The following is a 5,927-nucleotide window of genomic DNA, read 5'->3' on the forward strand; positions in this document are numbered from 1 at the left end:
AGAGAACAAATGAAACTACAGCATATTTGAAGAGAAAGTGAATTTCTGGTATGGGCTATAGTGTCTCAGGGCCTCTGGCAAGCCATTGGTGGGCCATCAAAACAGAACCAAAAGACAGTTGGAAGGTAATATTTAATTATTGGTCAGATTTTAATGAGCTATTGGAATGGAAATGTAATTTAACAGCTTTTCTTATAAAACCATCTAGCACCTACATTGCTGTGAGAGAGATTAAACTTTTATAAGAGTGGGGGGGAGGTGGTGGAAGAAGAAGACTGATCTATTCCAGTTTTAAGATTATTGATCGTCAGTGGTTTGACCCTTTAAAAACAACACTTCAATGAAAATTTTATATGGAAACCTATATGTTAGGTTCCAGGAAAATTAGATAATAATTTCACAATTGCTTATTTATAAGTTACTGCAATAAACTGTGACTTAAAGCAAACAGGTTTCATCAGTCCTCGGGTGAGAATATTTCCTCACCAAGACACAGTTTTCATTATTGACAGTTCTTTTAGAATCCATTATCAAATTTGTAAATAAGCTTATTTGATCTCATTAAAAAGGTGGATCTTGAAGAGTTTCTTTCTAAGAAGCTCTGCCTAGACAAATCTAAAAAAAAAAAAATGGATTGAAAAGACTGACTGCTCTCCAGTTTTTCTCATATTTTTGTTCTTTAATATTAAAATACTTGCTGTTTTACAGTATGAACTTCTATTTTTTCATATAAGATTAATTCATACTTCACCCCTTGAATTAGTCAACCAATCAGCTTTACAGCTTCATAGTTCTTTCTGCAACCTTGACATAGCCTTACATTTTCCATAATTCCTGTTTGTCTACACATGGGACAAGAAAGAAATTATGTAGCATAGATGCTGATGGGAACACTGAGAATTTCTTCTTTTCAACAACTATCTGAAAAAAAAAAAAAAAAGCTTAGGTGAAATTAGGTAATTCAAATACTGAGACAGTTTTCTATCTTTGAAAAGCTTTAGGCACTGGTGGGCCAGGTTCTCTCTCTTTTTAAACCTTTGTTGAGCTGCAGAGAAGGAGTAAGGATGCAGCACACATTTGAACAGATTTATAAAGCAGTGTTTCAAAAAACCTCAGTGGCAAATAAAGAAAAAAGACAGGAAATTCAGGTAACTTAAATATCATTAGCACTCCTTTGACTTCTCTGTAGCTCACATTAGGGCAAACCTTGTGCTTTGGTATCAGCAAGGTCTCAAGCTCATGTTTATATTAGTCTTAGGCATTGTAACCCAACAGACTTCATTAAAGTTACAATAGCTTACACTGGAATGCAACAAATCCACTGTGTCAGAGAGAAGATTCTTTATGTGTGCTTTTCTGTGTACAGCAAAAGTACAGGAATCAAAGCATTAATCTAATGAGTAGGAAGATCTCCAAAAACATTCCTGATCCTGTTTCCTTTTCGTAAGATACAGAGAACTAAGCAAATGGGATCACAGCTGTTTAAAATCAAAGAACACATTCTCTGAAGCAGGCAACCTAATTGGCAATTATATTATAGTAATGATTATCATAATTTAAAAAGTATTTAAAAATTCAGACTTTCTTTAAATAAGAATCATTACATGCAATATCTATTCTGAATAAATGCAGTTTCTGAGAGATGAAAACCAAACCACCCCACAAAGCAGCTTTGGTGTCAGTAATCAGGATGTATAGACAGTGCTGTCATGCCATGGAAACTGTGTCTTTAAATATAGAAACAGTGCATCTGTAGGACTTACTTTAAAGTAAATCTGTGTTCTCAGTCAGTGGCATCTGCCAGGTTGTGGGTGATACTAAAACATGGCAATATGGTTAAGTTTGTGAGTTTGTAATTAAGTTACAGGAGCAAAGAATGTGCTTCCCTGCCAGAAAAGAAGGAGAGAATTAAAGGGTGAAAAGAGTTACTCAGTGAAGAGAAATTCAGCAAAACAAACCTGGAGCAACATCCATATTCAGAATCTGGGTGGTGGGAAGAACTATGGTTAATGTTCACGGTAGCTTTTCATTTGGACTTAATTATTCTAGTTTTATATGCTTCAGTTGGTCACCTTAAAAGCTGTACATCTTCTAGCTGACCATAAGAATAAGTGTCTTTCAACCTTGTTATTATCAGGCCAAATAGTAAATTTCTTCTTTTCAAATTCTGAATGTGTTTAAATTCTCTCATCTTATATTGGAGCTAGTGATTTGGCATAGATGATCTAGACATTAGTTTATAGTATTGTTTCATTACAAAAAGAGAACAGAAGATGTAGCCCAAAAGGATTTAGTAGTAGTTTATGCTCTTTTTCTTACTTATTTTTTTCCCATGTTCACTTTATATTTTCCCTTTTTCTTTCTTCCCTTACCTCCATCCTTCCTGTTTTTAATCAGTGCTCCACACACCCTAGTTCTCTTCCCAGAAAGAAGCAGGAGCTTTTCTTGAATCTTCCACACGAGGTTTCTGCTTAAAAAAAAAAAAAAAAAAAAAAAAGTTAGGTCCCTAAATGCTCAGGGCTATTTCCCCCATTGTACTATTACTTAAATGGTTGTCAAATATTTTTTTGTTTGTTTGTTTGTTTGTTTGTTTGTTTCAGAAGCAAGACTTTTCAGTTTCTCTGCTAAAAAAGGTCCAAAAGAAAGCTCTTCACTTCTGTAAAAATACAGGCAGAAGAAAAGTTCACATGCCAGTCATACCACTCAGGACTTGCCTGATAGGCAAGAGCAGCAGCACCAGAACACCAATCTATTTGTCCTACGTCAACTCCAGTATGGAAATACTGCCAAGTTTTGGTAAGTTTGTAAGATTTTTCAGAGACATAGCCATTGTAGAGGGTAGGATTGTTTAACCCTGGTTAAAGGTTCCTGTGGAGCTTAAGTTTCATATAACTTCACTTTCTAATATTAGAGTTTTTAATTTGCAGTATTCTTCTGAGACATTTCTCACTGAAGGAATGAAAACGGCATTGGTAACTTCATCTCTCTGACTCACCCGCCAGTGATGAGGGGTAAAATGTAGTCTTCTAACTCATTCACTTTCTGTGGTCTAGTATTCAGCCACGATGTCTTGGCTTGTGCCTACTGCAGCTGGGACTTCCAGATGGTCTCTTATCCAAGCACAGGACAAGCCCAGGAATGCTTAGCCTCCAAGATAATTTGCATGAGATGCAACGTAATTGGAATTGCCTTTACTCTAGCTCCATCTTCAGTAGAGTTCAAACCATCTGACACAGAGTGTCAGTTCCTTGATGTACAATAAGCTAAACTGAAATGTTAAAATAGTTTGCTTACTTTACATTGTATTTACTGGAGCAGGCAGTAAAAATTTCAATGTTTCTTTGAACACTGGCAATTTACATCAATCAATGATCTTCTTGACTTTTAAAATACATGTGCAAACCATTTGAAAGCTAATTGCACAGCTATATGCAGACATTGGACCTAACTAATAATAATGGGAAGGGAGAGCTCCAGTTTTACTAGAGTCCTGCTGCTAGGAGTCAAAACACTCACCAGTGAAAATAATTCAGTGTCAGTCTTAAAAGGACCATTCTCATATAGCAATTAATTCCATAAAAGATAATGTACAGAAAAAATAACAGCTGAAGGCCCAAAAGAAGGTTAAAATATATACCAGGCTATACGTAGACCATGAAAAAAAACTTTCTTTTTTGAAAATCCAGACTTATTTCACCCTGCTGATATCAACTATATAAATGTCAGGTAAAGGTCAGATGTGGAAAAAATCCATTCTACCTCAGTATCTGCCTTCACAAAGGAGAATCTTCCTATGTTTTATGTCTAAAGAGAATTGTACTATATACACTTCTATCAGACAGATCAAAGGGATTTTTTTTTCTTTCCAGGGGGACATTTGCAAAAATTGACTTTAGAAGGATTTCATCATCATTTGTTTCTTCTTCTGCTAGTGATAATTCAGTTATTCATCTGAAATACATATCCTAAACTAGCCTGAAATCTTCTTGTGAGGTTTAGATGGGAACTGTAGAAACAATACTTGGAAACAAACAGATTTTTTTCAAATACTTTCAAAGACATTTTGTGCTTTTTCCTTTGTCAAGAGAGGCTTGATATTGCTCTTCAACATGAGGAAGCTCCTGGCTTAATTCATCAATATGTATTCTAGTTATATAGGTGATGAGAGGTGATTTGTCAGACACATTTATGGCTTCTCATTTAGAATTGCATCAGACATTACATAAACCTCCCACACAAATATAAAAATATGAAAATTGGAGATATAAAGTCAAGAAAAAAGCAATAGAATGGCTCATGTGTCATAGGGATAGTTGCAGCACTGGTAGGGTAATGTGAGAGACTTCATTATGTCCAGAAATACAAAAATAAAATTATAGCTCCCTAAGAACAGGAATTAAGAATTAATCAACCTAGAAATTTTCAACAATATTTCTTCTTCAACCTTGTCTTTTTTCTCAAAGCAAAAGATCACAACATTAAGAAAAGAATTGGATAGATTTCTAGTCTGGAAATTAAAGTGCTGGAAAAATAAGCTCACATGCTGCAGCACAAAAGCTCTTTGCCACAGGCAGCATTTGCTCCTACTTAGCAAATGGCAATACTGTTGACATCTTTAACAAATATTATGGTCTGTCTAGTGCTAAGGCTCTGTCCAATACTGTGTAAAGAAGCAGCTGTCCACCTGTAATATGTAATGGGAGAAGAAGCATTTGTTGTACCAGTTTGCGAAGAAGCAAAAGCAAAATAAAATCAGCCCTTTCTTATTCCTTTTCTTCTGTCTTTGCCCATCTCATTCTCATCCCCATACCCAGGAAAGTGGAGAAAAGTTTATGAAAGTAAAAGACATTAAAAAAATTGTTCTGGTAGTCTGGGAAAGGCAAGAGACTGAAGTAAGCAGAAAATGGTTTCTTTGAGCTTAAAGGGGATCAATTGATGAGTGCTTTAGGCTGCTGGAAACAGGAGATTATAGCAATGGATTTGTTTAGACCTGTCATTTGACTATACCCACTGTAGATCATTAGGAAACATTATAATTTATAATCATTTTCCATTTGTTGAAAACAAACAAAATGTGCCATGAAAAGCTCTCAGACTATCTGTTTCTTATTTAAAAGAGAGAAAAAAATAGCAACAGTCCTCTCAAAAAGGAGGATTTGTGTGTCAACAGATTCTATCAGCAAAGAAAAACAGATTTGCCCCATAATATTCGTTAGGTACTTCTGAGGGATGTGGAAACCAGTCTTGTGCTGAAAGGAAGAGAAGTGCAATATGACCATTATGGACTCAAAACTACATACAACATCCACATGTGGTGTATAAGGTTTCAGAGAGAGAGACTCCAGAAGGAATTATATATAAAGAAAAATGTATTTTGCCAGTGTGCTAAGACTTGTATCTTAGAAAAAGAAAAACATTCTTTTTTTCATATTGTTAAATGGAAAATAGCTTACTGGAATGAACAGCCCTAGAACCTGGAAAACGTTCTTAATGTGCCCAGTGGTCAGAAGACCACAATGTAAATATATGATCTAGATTGGAAAGATGATATTTTAAAATGATTCCCTTACACAGGATTTGGTTACATTAACAATTTCACATTCTCACTGGTAAAAACAAATTCTGACCAAACTTTGTGCTTGATATCTAAGCTTGGTGTAGTTTAGGATGGGCAGACATCTATGGAATAACTTCAAAGTAAAGATGATTCATATCTTACTGAAACAACCACAAATTAAATCTCCTCATGGATTGTACAGCTTGGTAGATAAATGCATCTACACCAAAACCCCATGGTACATTAGGTCTGATACCACACACGTGAGCATTGCCGCAGTGAGACTGAGCATGAGTGGCACTCCTCGGGGGTCAGTGTTATTTAAGATTTTCATTAATAACCTGGGCAACAAAGCAGAATGTTAACTTAG

The 5,927-nt window shown here is 35.4% G+C and overlaps 1 long non-coding RNA gene across 2 annotated transcripts; it reads right to left on the reverse strand.

The window, feature by feature from the left end:
* Positions 1-297: 297 nt before the first annotated feature.
* On the reverse strand, positions 298-4,422 carry LOC125180731 (uncharacterized). Of its 2 annotated transcripts, XR_007159590.2 has the most exons (4): positions 2,996-4,422; positions 2,373-2,467; positions 1,764-1,886; positions 298-921 (listed from the first exon to the last, which is right to left on the reverse strand). It is a non-coding gene; the product is annotated as an uncharacterized lncRNA (long non-coding RNA). The 2 variants fall into 2 exon arrangements; XR_010830491.1 differs by having other exon boundaries at positions 1,764-2,467.
* Positions 4,423-5,927: the final 1,505 nt, after the last annotated feature.

The sequence above is a fragment of the Anser cygnoides genome, chromosome 3 (assembly GCF_040182565.1).
Source record: "Anser cygnoides isolate HZ-2024a breed goose chromosome 3, Taihu_goose_T2T_genome, whole genome shotgun sequence".
Lineage (NCBI taxonomy): Eukaryota > Metazoa > Chordata > Aves > Anseriformes > Anatidae > Anser > Anser cygnoides.